The sequence below is a fragment of the Meleagris gallopavo genome, chromosome 11 (genome assembly GCF_000146605.3).
Source record: "Meleagris gallopavo isolate NT-WF06-2002-E0010 breed Aviagen turkey brand Nicholas breeding stock chromosome 11, Turkey_5.1, whole genome shotgun sequence".
Lineage (NCBI taxonomy): Eukaryota > Metazoa > Chordata > Aves > Galliformes > Phasianidae > Meleagris > Meleagris gallopavo.
This window is the reverse complement of record NC_015021.2, coordinates 22973666-22992549: the sequence shown is the minus strand read 5'-3', so window position 1 is coordinate 22992549 and position 18884 is coordinate 22973666. Positions and strand designations below refer to the sequence as shown.

Genomic DNA, 18884 nt, shown 5'->3' with positions numbered 1-18884 from the left:
CTTAGTGCTCTCCAACCATTATCAGGGCTAGGGATGTTTGGTAAGATGGAAGATATTCTTTGGAGAAAATTGGAAAGGGTGGAGCTGTAAGAGAAGCTTTTTGAAACTACTGAGCTGTATGTGGACAGTGTAGGTGAAGTAGGATGAGCACAATGCCACAGGAAGTCATGCTGTAGCATGTGTCTGAGTGGGGTAGAAACCTTCCTCCTGCTCCCCATCACCACTCAGGGATGCTCTCAGCTGCCCACCCTTCGCTCTGCATTCCGTAGCTCTGCTTTCTCCACTGTGAGCTGTGGGCAGGCTGGGTGCCCTGCAAGGGCACTGGGAGTTCCCTCTATCCTGGCTGTCCTGTGACTTTTGTGTCTCTTGTTCAGACTCAAGCTGGTGCTACTGTAAGATAGATTTGTCTTTTCTGATGTGTTTTCCATAGGTGGCAGCAGGGCTGGGCAGCCCTGCAGGTGGGGTCGAGCTGCTCCCTGTGCCTGCAGCCACCCCGCAGTGGGGTACGGCTGGGCAGCGCTGCCTGTTCCCGTATGGAAAACAGTAACATGTCCTTGCGAAGGCAGGAATTCTCCTTGGAACCTCTAGTGCTGGATGTTAAGGTGTAAGGAATTCAGCTTGCTCTTAGCAATGGCAGTTTTAGGTTTTGGTGCTGTTCTGGTGCTCTGTGATGCTGCTTCTGAGCTTTCTGACTTTCCAGTGCTGCAGGACGTGGTGGAGCCCGGGGCCGTTCCCTTTGAGGCAGGGCAGCAGGGCAGCACAGCCCCGTGCCCACACTGCTTGGGATGGCTGCGTTATGGCAGAGCTTCAGACTAAGGTCAGGGGAACGATAATGTTATGTAATCCAGATTAATTGTGTTATTTTAATGTCCTTTTTGAATGTGCATAAATGTTATTTCAGTACTGTGTCTAAGTTACACAAGAGGATTTTTTGTCACTTCAAATAATTGGTAATTGAAAAGTCCTCCCCGTCTGTTGATAATGAAACACATCTGTTTAACATCTGCAAGAGAAAAGCCTTTGGAGGGGGGCTGTCTGTGTGCCAGGGTGGGCACTGCTGGGAGCCAGGAGTGAAACCAACTGGGGACTGGAGGGGCTGAGCCTCGGCCCAGTGCAGATAATCCTTCTGCAGCCACCGTGCAACTCCTTACGGCAACTCTTCTGTGTAGCTTCTTAGGGCAGCATCAGTGAGAATCGCACGTCCACCCTAGAACTGCTCTGCTGCAAATACGGGCCTGTATTCAAAACAGCTGTTTGCTGTCACTTGTTGGGTCGGATCCTGCGGAGAGCATCGCCTGGGCTTTCCCCAGAGCCTCTCCCAGCAGTGCTCTCCCTGGCAGGAGGCATTCATGGCTCTGTTCCTTCTCTTCCTGCTGAGAAAAGAGGGCAGCTCTTGTTCCTCAGAACCCTTATGGCACTGCAAATGCCACATCATTATCCATCTACCATCCACTGTGTTCTCTTTGGCTTTTTCACCATTTTTGTAGCAGTGAAAGCTTTTGTGTGTGGTGTTGTGGTTTTTTTTTTTAAGCTTATTGATGTGGTTCTAGCCTGTAACAGAGTCAGAGCACATCTCTGGTAACGTCTGTGTTCTTACTATGTTTCAGCTGTGACATTCTGCAGTAAATAGCTATGAAGTATACAAGAACCATTTTTCAAGGAAGACGTGAGATTGGCACTGAATTCCTGGTATTTGTAAGGAAAAGAATGAGTGGAATGGGGGAAAAATCATCCATTGCTGTTTCCATTATTTCTCGAAACTCTTCCAAGATAAAGGCAGAGTAAATCGCAGTTTGATACATCTCTGATAGCCCGTGTTCCAGCAGTGTGCCTGCAGGGGCTGAGCTCCCCGTGCACAGAGCCCGAGGCAGAGCAAGGATCCAGCCTTCCTTCCCTAATGTCATTACACACAAATTAACACATGAAGCTTTTCTGAGCAGATTGGGCTTTGTTAGCAGGTAGTGGGAACACAATGAGAACAGCTTGGAGGAAGTAACTGCAGAATAACGATCCTTTGGTTTGGTTTCAGAGCAGCAGCCCTCTGAAGTGCTTCCATTCAGGACACTAAAGCATGAAAATTCAGCTTGTGGTGGTGGTGGAGCTGATGCTGTTCTTAGTGGGTACTGCACAAAGCAATGGCAGCTCCTGCAAGGCAGCACAGCTCAGGCCTCCAGACATCGGTTTAGGAAATAATAATGAGTTTGAGTAAAGTTAGTTGTCTTTTTTTTTTTTTTTTTTAATCCAGCTCTAAATATGCTTTAAAGCCCATTGACGTTTGACTTATTCCATTTACTGCAGTGTGGAATCTTCGGTTCCATTTGCTGGCTCACGTGGGGCTCCCAGCAGGCAGCAGCTGTCCTGGCCCTGGGTGTAACCCCGTGTGGGGCACACACAAGTGGGGCCAGGGTAAATTTGCTCACCTGGCTTTTGGTTTTCAAGGAGCATGGCACTTTCTTACATGAACATTTCTATGTAGTGCCAAGTTAATGTACTGTAACTTTCTTTCTGCTCTGACAAATGTTTTCGTATCTCCTATTTTATAACAGCAGGTAGGTAAAAAATAGTGAGCAAAATAAGAAATGAAGTACCTTTTTTGATTAACTATAGAAAACAATGAGTAAAACCTACTTCATTTCCACTCTGCTTTTTTTTTGTTTACCATCTCAGGAGCCCTTCTGTTTTCTGTAAGTGTTACTTAAAATGCTCACGGAAGGTTTACAGCTTTTGAAAATAACAACTGTAAATAGTAGGACCACTTGGCTTATTGTCTTGGTTTTCTCAGGTTCAAGTGTACATGCTGTGCCTTTGTTCCTATGGCTCTGTCCTTGTCTCACTCTGCCCCTCTCCGCAGCACGTGCCCCGCTGTGCCCACTGCACACAGGAGCTCCTCAGCCCCCAGGAAGGGGAGATGAACATCATGGGAATGAAGGACTGCGGGCGCGTCGTGTTTCCCTTCTGATGTGTGGGGTGCCTCTGGCAATCACAGGACATTATTTTCTGTGTACGTTATTCTTAATCAGGGGTTGTGTCGCTGCCATATGGTGTCTATCTGGTGTTGGCTCCAGCAGCAGCATGGCCTTCCTGCACCAGCTGGCTCTGAGCAGCTCCTCCGTGTCAGTGCTTAAAGGTGTGGGTGCAAGCCTCCTGTCTTGGTTCTGTGCTTAGCATGAACATGTTGGAGGTACAGCAGCGCTCACACGGACACGTCGTGTTAATGTTCCCTTGTAAGGTTCACTGCAGGCTGTGTGTAACAGCTTCGTGTTATCCAAACGTCACTGCAGATGAGGGATCTGTCATCAGCTGAAATTAACCTGCTCATGGCTCGGGTGAAGATGAAGAGATTTAAATATGCCAGCTGGAAAGCATTTGCTGTTCCTTTTTATTCCCCCTCAAACATGGAAAATCCCATAATGTGCATCTGTGTAGGTCTCACAGTGCTCCGAGGGGCAGGAGGCTGCGTGGCACTGGGGCACCGAGCCCTGCAGCAGCCGTGCTGTACCAGGGATCCTCCTCCAGGGTCGGTGAGCTGGAGCTGGGGATGACTCCTGCTCAGCTCTCAGCACTTCAGCCTCCTCGATGGGATCTGTGTGGGGTTAGCGGTGGTTTTGTGGAAGGTATTAACAGGAAGGGAAATGTTTTTGTGAACAGAGCCTCTGTCCTGTGCTGCGGGAGCACTGCTGGGGACAGATGCAAAATCCAGCACCTCTGGAGTGTTGCAGAGCAGAAATCACCAAGTTTGGAAGCGTACAAATGGAGCAGATGAATCCATTTCATCATATGTATTGGGCCAGAGCAGCCCTGCTGGGTCTGTTTGCCCAGAGCCTTCTACTGTACAGGTGGAACTCAGCTGAGGAGGGATTTATCCAGATGCCTCTGTGGTTTCAGTGCTGTGGAAGGCTAAGTGAGGCCAGTCTGTTCCATACCACTCTATGCCAAAACAGTTTATAACAGAAGGCTAAAGTGGAATAGGTGGAGATGTGCTCTGTAGGCCCTGATCACCCTGTAAGCGCTGTCTTGGCTCTGCAGGAGCACAGGTGTCAGTACAATTCTGGGTATGGAACTGTGCTGCGTGCGTGCAGCTTGGCCCAGAGCCCTGCTCCTGGCATTGCCACACGGCCACTGCCACCCACAGTGCCTGAGTTCCCTCTGTGTGACACGTGTCTGCTGGGCCGGGCAGAGCTTGGGCCATGTTCTGACACTGTTTTCTTCTGGATAGTCTGCAATTGCAGGGTGCCTTCAGCTGCAGGTGGTAAAGCTATGACAAATCTCCGTATCTGTCTGGATGTAAATGACAGCACGTTTCTGAGGGTGGGAGAAGGCACAGTAGGCACCAAACAGCAGCACGAGGAGTGGGACTGCACTTCCATTCACTGCATGAACAGAAAATGAGCTGAGGTACCCAGAGCACTACTTGCTTTGGTTCTCCAGTGTTTGGAGGTCCATGTTGCTTTGTAGTGATGGAGGGAAAATAACTGCACCGTGGGTTGTTTATTTACAGACTGTACTGTGAGTTGTAGCCAAGAATACATCTGCATCCTGTTGGCTGGCTGGCTTTCCCTCAGCTGAAAATCAGAGAAGCGTGTCCCATGGTGTGCTTAATCCCTGAGACTGGAAAGGTAAGGAATTCCTGGGACCCAAAAGGACAGCCTCGTGCAGTTTGGTGTTTGTTGGGAAACTCGTTGGGCAGTGACAGTGACAAGCACAGTGATGGAGGGCAGTTTGGGTGGCTGCCGTTAACATCCTGGTGCAGGCTGTTGATTTGCTGCAGGCTGGCACAGGGCTGCAGCTGAGGGGTTACTGGGAATCAGTTTAGACGGCAAGTTTCTGTCCTTGGTGGTTGTGCTGCTCTGGCACCTCTGCTCTCATCACCATTCAGTGTAAGCACCAAGCTGTGGACAAACCTGCTGTAGGTGGGCCTGGGCAGGTGTGTTCTGATTAACTCAAGGAAAACCTGGGAAGTAAATTGAGTTCATTCTGAAAGAGCTTGTTTGTTAAAGGTAACCAAAATCACTTGTTCTCAGTATTTTGCTGCTGTTTTCATTGTGTACGTGCTTCTTAAAGAAAAAGTGAAATATCTTTTCCAGCAGATTAACATTTCATCTGGGATAATGCGATTATGAAGATACCAGAGCATTTAATTAATTTGATTTCAACAAGATTAAGTGGAGCATAGCTGGGGACCTGGGAGGAAGTTGCCATTGTGTTGTACTGCTGCACTTTCACACCTGGTGGGAACTGCGGCTTGTTGCTAGAAAATGAGAAAAATCAAGATTGTGGATAATGAAATGCATTGAGCATTTTGGCCAGCAGCGCTCATGCGTAGCTGCAGTACAGCAGTGTGCTGCAGGAAGCAGCTGGTTGTGTCTGAAAGGAGGAGCTGGAGCGATGCCTCACAGGTTTACACTGATTGCCATGGACTGAATATTTCAGAAGTGGCTGTACACTTCCAATCTCCTCACTTTTGTAACAAAAAAGGAGAAGGGCAGGTGTGTAATGAGCAGGACTGCTTGCTCCCCAAATGGAGCTGTGAGTTCTACATGGAAACCAGAACCAGCACACGGCCTGCAGAGGACACAGACTTGGGTTTCTGGGTTCTGTTGCTGTGGTTGTTACTCAGTGGGCATTACACACACCCCTATCACATCTACTTTTACAAAAGTATTAAAAAGTCCGGTCTTGGAAATTAAAAAAGAAGAATTTTTTCCTGTTTTTAAAAACTCTGTTGCTGGGAATACTGGGCTGGGAAGGAGTGCTCCCCAGAGTCGGTGCAGATGTGGTGCAGGTGCTGATGCCACACCAGGTGCCAGCTGGGCATCCTGAGGTCCTCTGTGTGCCACAGGTGTGTGCAGTCACTGATGGTAGGGGTGAGGTTGAAGAAGTAGCAGCGCATCGCCTGCCCTGCTCTGCACATTGGCCTTCTGCTTTCAGACTTGGATTTCATTCGTGGGGCTGCCCTGTTTGTGTGTCTGTATTCCAGCTGCAGCATGGGAGGATGCTCCAACACAATGCATGGTCTGTGTTAACGCTTTGGTCATTTCAGAGTGCTGTGCCCCAGATGAATTAAAAAATGAAGCATTGGAAGAATGTGTGATGTGGCACGAAATGCATTGCTGTTTGTTGTTGGACTGGGTCAGGTCCCTTGTTGTCTGTATCTCAGATAATTTTATGGCACTTTCCATATCAGTCTGAACAGAGTGTGTTCAGTCATTCTTATAATCTGCTGTTCAGTCCAGAATTGTTGCAGTGTTTCCGAAATATCTGCGCAGCAGCTACTGGAGTGCAGAGGACAGCAGACACATGTTAGATATTGGTTGTGTAGTGGAAATGCTGAGACACAGCTTGGACCTGTGATGGAGCACCTGGTGGGAAGGCAGGGCCAGTCCAGGGGAGCTCAGGTGGAAGCAGTGTACCTGATTGATGGAAGGGGTGGAGCCAGGATGCACCCCTTCCCAGACCTCATTTAAGGGTTGGCAGTGGAGGTGAAGGTATTTCAGTGGAGATTCCTGGGTACCTGAGGCCTTCTAAGGGTAAGCAGCTTCTTTCCTTTGTTTCTGTATCTATGGTTGCTTCATTTGAGTCAATCCTTACTTGCTGTAGCCTGGAGATCTGCTATTATGTTCTCGTTGTGGCAGTTTCCATTGTGGTACAGCGTTATAGTTGGGTACAGCAGTTGGCCGTAGTAACTGCTGTGTGCCATGCTGATCTGACAGCAGTCAGTCAAAGTGGGGCTTCTGATGTGCCGCGAGGACACCAGGTACAAGAGGAGCAGGGGAAGAGCTCCACTTTGGTCACAGAAGAGGTTTGTGTGCTGGATGGTCATTGTTTGCAGCTGTGTTGTGGACAGAATTGTCCCTCACAGGTGTGTTTGTCAGCAGGGATAGCGAGGCACAGCAGAACCTGGGTGAAGCCACAAGCCACTGCTCTTGCAGTGTGATTTCGGCTCCCAGCTCATCATTTTGTTGTAGTTGTTATGAGTCAGTAAGCTATTTCAGGCATTGCCTGCATGAGAAGAACCCATACAAGAATAGATGGGAAGAACAGCATAAGTATTGCTGTAGATAAGGTTGTACTGCTGCAGTGTTCACCGAGAAAAATACTCCATTTCCAGTTTGTTAGAGGAGCCACAAATGTGAGGGGTACAGAACAAAGTGTTAAAAGGGTGAGGAGGCAGCTGGGGACTGAGGGGCTCCTGCTCCGCCTGCCCAGCACTGCAGCTGCAGGGTCTGTGTGCAGGCATCGGTCCCTAGGGGCTACCAGGGGCCTGCAGTGGCGAGTAAAGAGATGGGATGTGGCTCTCCTGTAGGCTGGCTGGCTTTCCCTCCTTGCCAGTACCTGCAGTAGGCCACAGTAGGCTTTGCAGTAGGCTTTGCCTCGCCTGGGTGCTCCAGCCTAGCAGTTCCAGCTGCAGGATGGGGCAGGGTGGGCAGTGCTGGGAGCTGTGGCAGTACAGTGGCAGCAAAACATACAAAAGTAGTTACTGGATGTGAGGGAGATACCTGCAGGCTGATACAGGAGAGTGTGTCACTAATGCTGCTTTCCTTCCTTACAGGGAAGGAGGTGGAAGTGCTCCTGGCTGCAGGGAAGCATGCTGAAGTTGATGGCGTGGTCAGGTGCAGCAGTGGCAGAGCTTAGCAGGTAAGTTTGTGTCTTTAGGTAGGTGTGTATGAACAGAGAGAGGGACTGAGGTTTAAAATAGAATTCTTCACCTGCCTTTGGATCTTTTTTTGTAAGCAGGTAAAACTTTGAATGGTTGAACTGAAGGAGAGTGTGTCTGTTGCCCTATCCTTAGTATACAGAAGTACTAAGTAATGTCAGGCAGAAAACTACAAGCCTGATAATAGAAAGCTTTGTCTGATGCTAACTAATAACAGTTGAAATCTTGGAAGGGTTTCAGTGGGCTTCACAGAAGGATAGTAGATTAGATCTTGAAGGACTCTGCCCTGATTTTTCTCCTAGTCTTTTCCACTGGTCAGTGACTGGTTGCTCTTATGGGTTGAGTTTCTGTGAAAGCAAATGTATTGTTTTACTTTTCAATATTTCAGATTAGCATAGTGTTGGAAAATGGGCTGAGCAAAAAGTATTGCAACAAAGTGTAAAAACTGCATGGCAACTCCCATCTGATGCATTCTTAACAGAGCGAGCCCTCTGCAGGGTTTATTACAGCACGAGCAGAGGGTAATTAGTGGTGACTCAGTGTGAAAAAACCACAGTGCTGCTGTCACAAGCCCATCATTCTCTGCCTGAAATGAATGCTAATTGTTGTAGTGCCACTTGGTGGTGAAACTAGGAACAAGGTAATCATAATTTCTTCTTTACATATGAGCACTTACCAAAACGAGCTGAAGACCTGCTGAGCTGTGCAGGTGGCCCAGCCTGGGGGGAGGCGGGCACTGAGCTGACAGTGGGCACGGAGTTCTCTATAGGCACTGTGACTTTCATGGTGGTTCTGCCCTCGGAGCTCTTGAGAGCAAGGGCAAGCTTCTAGGCTTTTGTGCATGAGCCTTTATCAAGGAATCACAGAACTGTCTGGGTTAGAAAAGACCCATCACTTCCAACCATCACCTACCACCAAGGCCTTCCCTGAGATGCGTGCCAGCAGGCCGCACGTTTCTTTCAGACAGAAGTGCTGTGGCCCATCAGTGAGCCGTGCTGTCACACGCTGCAGCAGGTGAGCTGTAGTGAGGCCACTGAGCCATTTCAGAAGGCTCCTAGAACAGCGAAAGGGAGAACTGCTTGCCAGTTAAGTTTTACAGGTTTTTTCAGCCTGCTCAGGCTGACAGCACAAGCAGCAGCTAGGGCTGGTGGGGGTGCATGCAATTAGGATAATTAAAGTGTGTTAAAGAACAGCAACCAGTATTTGAATTGTTCAGCTATTTAAAAGTAGTTCCCCATGCATGGCTAGTGCTGTAAGTGCAGGAAGCACAAGCTGGACTAAATGGAATCAATTTTCTCCATTTATTTCCATAAATGCAAACTGTTCTTCTAGGTGCCCCAGTCTGGTGCTGTCATGGACACTAAAGGTGATTTCACCACTCCTCCCTTGCCATACGTTTCCCAGCTGCCTTATTTAGTTCCTTACCCAAAGATAATTAAAGCGAACACATACAAGCTATTGCTCCCAAGTGTGATGCTTCAAATGAGCAGAGGAGGCATTTTCTTTAGCAAATACAGCTTTATATGGACATGATGGAAAGAGCATCCCGTGAATTTGTCAGAGTGATGCACTGCTGTGTGCCCAGCTGTGCTGGTCACCTGGGCAGGGCCTCAGGACAGCACGTAGGCTCCTATTCTCTGACGAAGCTGTGACACTTTGTGTGCAAATAATGCGGGGAGGAATCTGATGGCTAAGAGCATGGCTGTGCTAGCTGCCATGGCTTCCATTTTTGGTGTGAAGTTCCATCCAGTTAATTGTTTAAAAGCTGTTCTGTGGGGCCAGGTTGTTTAAAAGTACTTTCAGGATACAGGATGTTGAGGAGGAGAGGTAGGTAAGACCTGTGTTAGTTTCTCGTGTTCAAAGGGTTATAAAGAGCCAGTAAAAACAAATTGGTTCTTTGCTGCCTTGTTCTTTGCACTCTACAAACAGATCAGAAGCATTCAGATTTCACATTTCTTCATTTGTCTGCGTGCTGGTATGAGCAGCTGAGAACATCCACTGCTGAGCTGCAAACCATGAAATCCTTGCCTTCACCCAGAAACAGCTAACAGGAGGCTGTTTGATTTGGACAGCTACTGTGAGAGCTTAGGAACTGTGCTTTGCAGCCTCAAAGAAATTGTAACTCTGTTCTAAAGGAAGCAGGTGATCCTGAAATGCTTGTTCTTCAATACCATTTCCACAGTAAGCTGGTAAGCTAATAAAGCTCTCGGAAAATGGCAGAACACAAATGACGTTTAAAGGTCTTTATTTTAAGGCCTTTTCTTCTTCTTCAGATTCTAGTAGCGAACCAACTTCTGAACACTAACCTTGCAGTGACCAGCAGGCCTGGATGGAGATGAGGGAGAGCAGCGGCAGGCTGAGCAGTGCTGGGTCTTGGGCTCCAGCCAAGCTGTGGGCTTGCAGCGTTGAGCTGTTGCTAGGGAAACATTGACCATCTCACAGCTGATCAAACCACCCAGTAAAAATCAGTTATATATTTCATAAAAGCCAAATCTTAGCTATTGTAACTGTTGAACTCTGATCCTCTCAGTTAATCGGTGCTGTCTTTATCCCATGTTAATTAGCCATACACTAAGTGCCCAGATGCTTGCTTGCTTTCTTACTTTCTCATGGCAATACTCTGCCTTCAGTGCTTCATTTCCCATTCAAATGAAATCTGTCTTTGAGAAAATTATCATGTGGGTGGTTCCTTACTTCATTATGTTCTCTTCCAAAGGCATTCACGTATTGTTTTGGGTAGATTCAAGATGTTGGTAAGAAAAGCTCAATGCATTGCCCTGTTTTCATGCTAATCTATTGCAAGAAATCTTTTCTCCTGCTACATGACAGACCATAGGAAGGCAGAAGGTACAGGTGCTTGGCAGCCAGATTGCCAAAGAGAAGTGGCATAATTAGGGCCTTCCTTGATGGCTGATCTGGAACAAAGTGCCCAAGATTAATCATCAAAGGACAGCAATTCCCAACCGTAAGGATTGAGGCTGTTCAAAGTGATCATTTAATTTTATTGCTTGCCAGAGGCTATGGAAAAATCTAGAAAGACTGCTTCCCCATATCAGTCTGTCAGGAGTATCAAATATTGGGCTGGTCTCAGTGCTGGGAGCATCTCATCAGCTTGGTGCTGTGGTGGATGGATGAGCACAGAGATGCCTGGAGGCACTGAAGGATGCAGAGGGCAAAATCGTGCACTGGAGGAAAAGCAGGAGGCTGTTAGTTGTAGGCAGTAGTGACTGAATTTTGTGTGGTTACAAATGAAGAGTTTCCCAATGGTTTTATGGTGCAGATGTGACTGACTGTATCTTGGTGCTGCAGCTAAGCAGGCAGAAGAGCACAGAATTTGAGGAGGGCCCACGCTCATACCCTGCACAGAGGTGTGCCCAGTTCTTAACTGTGGCAGATTTACACAAACACATCTGGAACTGAAAAATCCTCAGTCTTTAGGTTTTCCGAGTCCTGGATTGCAAGGGTCGTTTGTGCAATTAATTGTTCCTGACAGACTTCAGTAGGAGATTTAGGTTTTTGTTCACTGCTGTTCTGCGTTCCATCATACGCTAGGCATACCTCGACCCAGTGCAAATTGCAGTGCTTCACTAAATATGACATTACAGAAGGTATTCGTGTTACAAATGAGATTTTGTTGCTGTGACTGATGTCCCCAAATATCCATACCATCTTAATGTAGAAAAAACAGCCCTCCAACCCAATGCAATGTGCGTAACTTTCTTAACCAGATCACAGTCAGATGCCACCATAGTGCTCAGAATTTCGGTATTTAAAATTAGTTTTGTTTTGCTGATAATTTAATCTTCTGTGCTTCTGTTGCAAGCTGAAATCAGGGATCTGAGGCTCGTGTTCTCACACAAGTCCCACGGCAGGACTGCGCTGCAGGGAAGCGGGTTCTGGGCATACAAGGTAGCAGTGCCTGACTCAGTCCTGTTGAGCTCTCAGAGAATGACCTGAGAACGGAACAAAGGGAAACGTTTCTTCCCTGGCCAGCATGAGGGGGATGTTTGTTTGCACTCTGCTCTGTGATGATTTTAAAAAGCAGGTCGGGTACTGAATTACAAATAAAGAATGAGAATTGTGCCAGACAAAGTTAATTCTTACTCTTGAGTTATTGTATTAAGTGATAAACAAAGAAGGCTGTTTATGATCGTTTTAATGTTGAGTAATATTACAAAGCCAGAATGTCTAAAATCAGAATTTTCTTTCAAGTTTGAAGTCTTAAGTGTGTGTGTGTGTGTGTGTGTGTGTGTATAAAGTAAATAAATTCACTCAATTCAAATTGAAAGATCTAACTTTCATTCTAAGGTCATATTTCTAAGTCTTTTTTTCAAAAGATTATCTGTGCAAATGCTTTTGGCATCAGGATCAGTGTGAGGCATTGCTCTTCGGCAAGGCAATCCCAGCTATGAGTGTAGACTGGGAGAGCAGTCTTGAGAGCAGCCCTGCAGAGAAGGACTTGGGGTCCTAATGGAAGAAAAGCTGAGCAAAAGCCACCATTGTATTCTTGCAGCCCAGAAGGTTGCACCAACAGAGTGGGGGGCAGAAGGCAGAGGGCGGAGATCGTCCCCATCTGCTCTGCCTTCGTTAGGTCCCAGCTGGAGTACTGCATCCAGGCCTGGCCCACGGCACAGATAGGTTGTGGGTTGGAGGTGTTGGAGTAGGTGCAGAGCAGGGCCACAAAGATGATCAGAGGGCTGGAGCATGTCTCTTGTAAAGGAAGGCTGAGGGAGCTGGGCTTGTTCAGCGTGGGGAAGAGGAGGCTGCAGGGAGACCTCATCGCAGCCTTCCAGTTGTTTAAGGCAGCTGGCAGGCAGGAGGGGACCGGCTTTTTACACGGTCTGATAGTGACAGGACGAGGGGAATGGCTTTACACTACAGGAGGAGAAGTTAGGTTAGATGTTGGAAGAAATGTTTTGTCTGAGGGCGGCGAGGCGCTGGCACAGCTGCCCGGGGAGCTGTGGGTGCCCCATCCCTGGGGGCATTCGGGGCCGGGTTGGATGGGGCCCTGGGCGCTGATCTGGTGGTTGGCAGCCTGCCCATGGCAGGGCTTGGACCTGGAGGATCTTTGAGGTCCCCTCCAGCCTGAGCCGTCCTGTGATTGTGTTTTCACAAATCCCCATAAAAATGTGGCAACAGATAGAGACTCAGGGCAGGATGCAGAGTGCACGAAGCGATCCTCTAGCAGAACGGGGCTGAGCCTCGCTGTGTTGTCCCCAGCGGTGTGATCCCATCCCTGCCAGATCAGAGTTCTCACAGTTCGTATGGCGTTCAGCTGAGATACAGAGTTACTCATTTACAGAGGGGAGGTGCATTGGAAGGCAGGAGGCAGAGATCAGTGCTGAGGCCCAGGGTTCTGTACAGAGAAATGGCAAGTCCCAGAGTCCAGCTACTGGAAGTCCAGTTGGCAGAGCAGCGAGAAATAAGATTGTACAGCAGGCATCTGTACCTCTTCTAATGGTAATTTCTAGACATCGAGTGAGAATGGTTTGTGTTCAGGAGGTCTCATTAATCTGGATGACCTGGAAGTGGCCGTAATGTCATAACGAGCCTTAGATCTCTGCCAACTGCCAGTGCAGCTGTTTGAAGGCTTTTTAAAGAAATCCCACTTGGAATTGCAAAATGAGCAAAACCATTTGGGTCAGCCATATTCAAAGAAAATCCCAGGATTTGTATACCATAACTGTGCTACCTTTGGCAGTACAAGGATGAGAACCAAAGCAATCTGAAATAAAAACACTTTCTGGATGGCATCATAGTTTAACATGAGTAAACTCCAGCTTAATACCATAAAGCTTTTCTAGAATCTAGGGAAAGGGAAGAGGAGGAATGGAAGTGAGTTAATTCCTAGCTTTCAATTTCATATTAGGAAGTAATAGCTATTGCTAATTAAGAAACAAGTTTATATCACTTCATGAAGAATTTTCTAAGCTTATTGAAGTTCTCCATGTAATACAGGGAGAATCTCTTTTACACCTGCTCCTTTCTTACAGGCAGTCTGTCCTTGTCCGAGCAGAGTGCCCCACGCTCCTCTGGCTGTATTGCCAGTTTTGCCTTCTGATCCACGTGGGTTGTCCGTTCTTCTGCCTGTGTCTCTCTCGTAGTGTTTTTCTATATAGAAGCCTCTTCCTGCATTGCATATCCTGCAGTTCTGACTCATCCTTTGCCAGTGGCAAAAGATGATCAGAGAAGCTGACAGAATAATCCTGACTTCCTTGTTTGCACTCTGCACCTGAGTGTGACCATTCTGTTTACAAACCATTGCAAATCCTTCATGTTTTCAGCTAAAATTCGGTGAGACTGTGAACCACAAGCCAGGTAACAGGTGCAAGAAATGCCACTGAGAAGCTCTGTGAAAGGATTAGTGCCAGAAAATCTGCCTTAGTGTATGTGCTGAGAGCCCAGCCATGCCTGTGCACTTTGCCCCAGGCAAGCGATGGAGTTGGCCCCTCTATCCCAGGGGAGAGAGCAGGAGCTTGGTGTGGCCTGGCACAGCCCTGGGCTTCCTGAGCCCAGGTGTGCTGTGGTGGGGGAATGCTGAGGGCAGGGCATGGCCAAGCGCAGAGCACTCTGTCCTGTTCTGTTCGGACCAGGAGGAACCTCGGGTCAGACTGTTTGCTTTGCTTTATCTCACCTGTTCTTACTGCTGAGCTGGTTGTTGGCATGGTAGGAGGATAAATAGAAGCCTGGGTTTGTCTGGAATTTGAAATAGAAGTGCCATCACAAACTTGGTCTTTCAAAAACCCCCCACAGTTTTACACTAGTTCTTCATAGAAAAAGTGACTTGATGTTAGTATATTATACTGATACGATATATGAAGCTGTGGCTTTGAAAATGCTGTACAGTTTTGTCGTCCTATGAATTAAGAAACTGCCTCTGGTTGCCACGCTCTGTCATCCTAGTGGCAGAGATTCCTGCTGACAGGAGATCCTCGTGTCAGTGCCAGGGACAAGGGCTGAGCAAGCAGTGGCTGAGAAGGGATGGGAGAGAGCCAGAGGTTTGTTTTGTAGGTGTGTTGTGAAGCAACATATGCATGTCCTGAGATGCAGCGTGCAGACAGTTTTAAGTCCTGGTGTAGTCTTTAAGTATCCTTAGAGAGTCCCTGGTCTTGCAATCATTTATCTGCCCAAACACTTCTGTGCCTGGCACTAAAATGGAATGTGGTAGCCAACACCAGCAGAGTAATGAATTGGAACTTCTGGTAACACTGACACCAATCTTCTTTATCCTCTGTATGCCTCTACAAGAGTTGTGTCCCACAGAAGTTGTCTAAATTGCAGTCACAACATGAAATCAATGCTGTAGCTACAGCTGCAGGAATTCCAGAAATTCCTTCTCTGGATTGCCTGCAATGTAAATCAGGGTGAGCTCTTCGAAACGAGTGCTGATGCTGGTCTCTGCCTGCTTCATCTCAAAATAAGTGCTTGCTTCTCATTAAAGACAATGTGTTTTACCCTAAATTCATCACCAGAAGGCCACCTAACTGGGTAAATTGCATAGCTTCATGGTTGCCAACCAGCATTTAATTCCAGGGTTAACTTCTACATTATTTGACAGGAGGAAGTGCTGCTTTGCACCGGGCATTGGAGCGTGCAGGTCCTGAGGCACACGCCGTAAGACATGATGTTACCTAGGGATTAGGCCCCAGCACTGTCTTAATTCTCAAGTGGGTCTGCTGGGCACACACAGGACTCCTGCTGTTGGTACCCTGCCTGGAAAGGAAATGTCTGAGGAGGGACGTGGCTTGTTGGGCATGTGAGGATGGGTTGATGGACAGATTGATGATCACAGAGGTCTTTTCCAAGCTTAATGATTCTCTGGGTCTGTGATACTTGCAGTGTGGTGCAGAGCCTGCACCCTGGCTGCCTGTGCAGCTGTTCAGCCACGTGCTGCTGTCTGGAGGGGCTGCAACAAACCCTGCTCGTGTCTTAGCACACTCATCAGTATTTCTGAGGGTTAAAAACAAGATAAACAGCTCTGTCTAGTGGCAATTTCAGTAACTACATCAGAAGGAGATTACTTCGGAATTCAGCCTGGATGTGTTGAATCAAGTGAGTTTGTAAATATCGTGTTGGCTTGCTTTTTCATATGGCAAATACTCCAGGTCCTGCAGAGACCCGAGTTAGATGCACCAGGCTGTTCTGTGATTAGTTTTGTCCCAGTTCTCAGAGATTTCCCCCGACCCAGTGCACAGACTTGATGCATATACCTCACATGCTGCACTCTGCCTCCCCATTGCAGCAGTGTGAAGGCCCCACGTCCAGGCTCACCATGCAGGCCGTGGGCCGCAGCAGCAGACCTGGGGGTCTCTGGGCTGTGCAGTGCTGTGCCGCTCCCTGAGGTTCTGACAGCTGAGCCTGGGCTGACTGCTGCTGGGCTCTGGCCTGCACAGACCCCGCTCCGGGCCTGCCCTGTGGGCACTGAGCCTCACCAGGCAGGGGTGGCAGTGGGATGGGCAGCCCAGCAGGATGGGGCTGCTTTTTGTCACTGGAAAGTGCTCTTGGTAATGGTGGTGGCCAGGGCTGCCATCACAGCCTCAGAGCATGTGGAACAGGAGCTGAGGGCAGGGCAGCACTGTGCCACCTGAGGAGAGACCGAGGCTGGGAGGAGGTGGCCGAAGGTCGCCTGGGATTGCAGCTGGAGGCTGTTACCTGCAGTGTGGGTGTGTGTCCTTCGTGACAGCCCATCTGCCATCTGAGGGGAATTCTGAAGCAATGGTCAAGTTCCAAATCACTTCCCATCTCCAGAATACCACTAAAGGATGTCACTCATATGGTATTATAAAAATGTTATTCAAAGAATTTCATTTAGCCTCGTGGTTTTGGTGCTGTTTGAAGTGGGAACAAATCAACTCATCACCCCTCTGCTGAAGTGCTGTACTCTGAAGAGAGGCATGGTAAGTTCCTGGCAGGGCTGTGGGACAGCCAAGAGCCTTACCTGCTGGGTAGGGACACATTCCTGCATGAGAGCTGGTGCAGGAGGACCTCCACAGAGAGCTTCAGAGTGCCGGAGAAATGAGATCAGAGGGCTGTCTGCAGGTGGCCAGGAGATCGCAGGGTTCTGGATGCAAGCACAGGAAACTCTGTTCCTTGAGGTCCAGTTAAGGAAATCTCTGAGCTGACTTGGACAAGTTGCCAGCCCCTGATCTACACCTGGAGTGGAGCGCATTGCACAGATGTTCTGCTCTTGGTTCTTGGCAATTACCAGGCACTGTCTCTGGAGTTTTAGCAGCCTGATGCCCACGACTTGGTCTTGCTTTTCTTACTCTTGCTCTGTCGCACTCACTTGTGTGCTCACCAAGATAAGAGATTCCTGAAGCCCAGAGGCAGCCCACAGCCCTGCCTCACACCCACCCCTCAGTGCTGGCTGCTATCTGGTCAGCTCCTGTAGAATGTTTCAAAGCACCCTTTTTTTCTTTGCACGTTGATAGTACTAAATAAACTAAAACAAACACAAGAAACAGCCTTTTTACCCAAAGAGAGAGTTGTAGTGAAGGGAGAAGTTGGTGAAATTGTTGGAGTCGTAACTGATTTGTTTACTTCCGTATGTTCATACACATCTGTGCATAGTACAGCCTAGATCTGAGCCTTGAGCTGCTTGTACTAATTGTGGTAAATGAAAATACGCAAGCACAAACAGTAGAAGAAGTTGAAGACTCCATATGTTGTTGTTGTGTATTGATGTCAGCATACAGAGGCTCGAAGGTCAGTGCCCAGAGCTGGAGGTGACCGTGCTGGAGGTCGGAGCGGTGCACACCCCGTGGGTGAGCAGCAGTGTGCCTGCTGCAGCCAGACATTGGCTGGGGAGCTGATGCTTTGTAGGCTGCAAAACAAATCACACGGGGCTTCTGTTGAAACAAGAACTCTGCTTTTTCTGGGCAAGCAGGCTTTAATTCTGATAATCGTGGTAAGCAGATAGAGACAGAAGTGAAACTGTCTCTGGCTGAGAGTCGTGTACAGCAGAGTTTTAATGTGAAGTCTGAACTTGCATGTTTGAAAGCTCCAGTGAAGGCAACAGAATTTTATAAATGGAATGCATTCTTGATAAATCTGTCTCCTCCCTTGCAACACCTCCAGTCAGCAGTAGCATTGCCTGCAGCCCTGACTTGCTTTTTGCATAAGTAAAGGCTGAAGATAAGGAGAGAGAAACAATAATAAAACCCTGCAGCCTACAGATTGCCCTGCCCAGAAAGAATTCAGGACTTTGATTCGGCTGCTGTCTCTGCACTATCGCTTTACCCCAGTTCTGTGTGAGTGCTTCTCACTGCGCTCCATCGCTTTGTTTGCCTTTCTCTCGGGTTGTATCTGCTGAATTAGGTTTTTCAGTTATTTTTGTCCAATACTTTTTAAGCTGCAAGTCCTGGATCACATCTCTGTTCTCTGATTCTCCTCTTGTGCTGAGTTTTCTTTCTTACATGTGTTTTGTAAGTTCTGACTCATTTCAGCCTCATTGTGTATCTCAGCATCTCCCATCGTGCCAATTCCTTCCCATCCCCATGTCATCTCCATGCACTGTGTTTCTGGGCTGCTTGCCCATTCTCAGACTCTTCACTTCAAGATTTCTAGGATCTGCTCTCTTGAGATTTTTTTGCCTTTATTTCCTCTCCTGTTCTAACATTTCAAACCATTTCTCCTTTGGCCCTGAGTTGAGCTCTGTAAGCACATGGAACATCAGCAAGTTCTGCGTGCTAAGTTGGAGCATGCTGAGCTGGGCAGGGTGGCAGGGAGCCTTGTGAGGTGCTCCCAGGGCCTTACTTAGAGCAGAAGGGTCTCTCAGCTGTCTCTGGAGAGCAAGGCCTGTTGACCCAAAATACAAAGTTTTAATATGCTCCAAAGAACAATGTATGCCAAAAATTCCATTTGTTAACAGGCTCAGGGAGGGCAGGAGGGTAGCTTTATGTTGTTGTTCCTATTTGCTCTGAAGGGTGTTTCCCACTGGCACGCATGTAAAATCGAGAAAAAAGAGCAGGCTAATATGCAGGGGACAAAAAACAATGCAATTGTTTTTTCTTTGCCAACATTTTGTTAAGTACTGCAAACTTGAAACAAGTATGTCAGTTAAAATGTTCCCATCTGGCTCATTTATTCTCTTTAAATGTAGCTGTACATCAGCCAGCTTCTCTTGCAAACACATTTCTCAGTCTTGCTGGAAGTTGCTTGCTATTTTGATATTCTGTTGCTGTTTTTGCAGCTCCTTTTAGGACCAAATGGCTGTTTTGCCTTTTTTTTT

At 47.8% G+C, this 18884-nt stretch overlaps 1 long non-coding RNA gene across 1 annotated transcript in view; it reads left to right on the top strand.

Moving 5' to 3' along the window:
• Positions 1-6278: 6278 nt before the first annotated feature.
• The window catches only part of LOC109369541, a 15927-nt gene continuing 3321 nt past the window's right edge, over positions 6279-18884 (top strand). The window contains exons 1-2 of the long non-coding RNA XR_004160885.1: positions 6279-6527; positions 7550-7635. This is a non-coding gene — a long non-coding RNA (uncharacterized LOC109369541). The remainder of the gene's footprint in view (positions 6528-7549; positions 7636-18884) is intronic.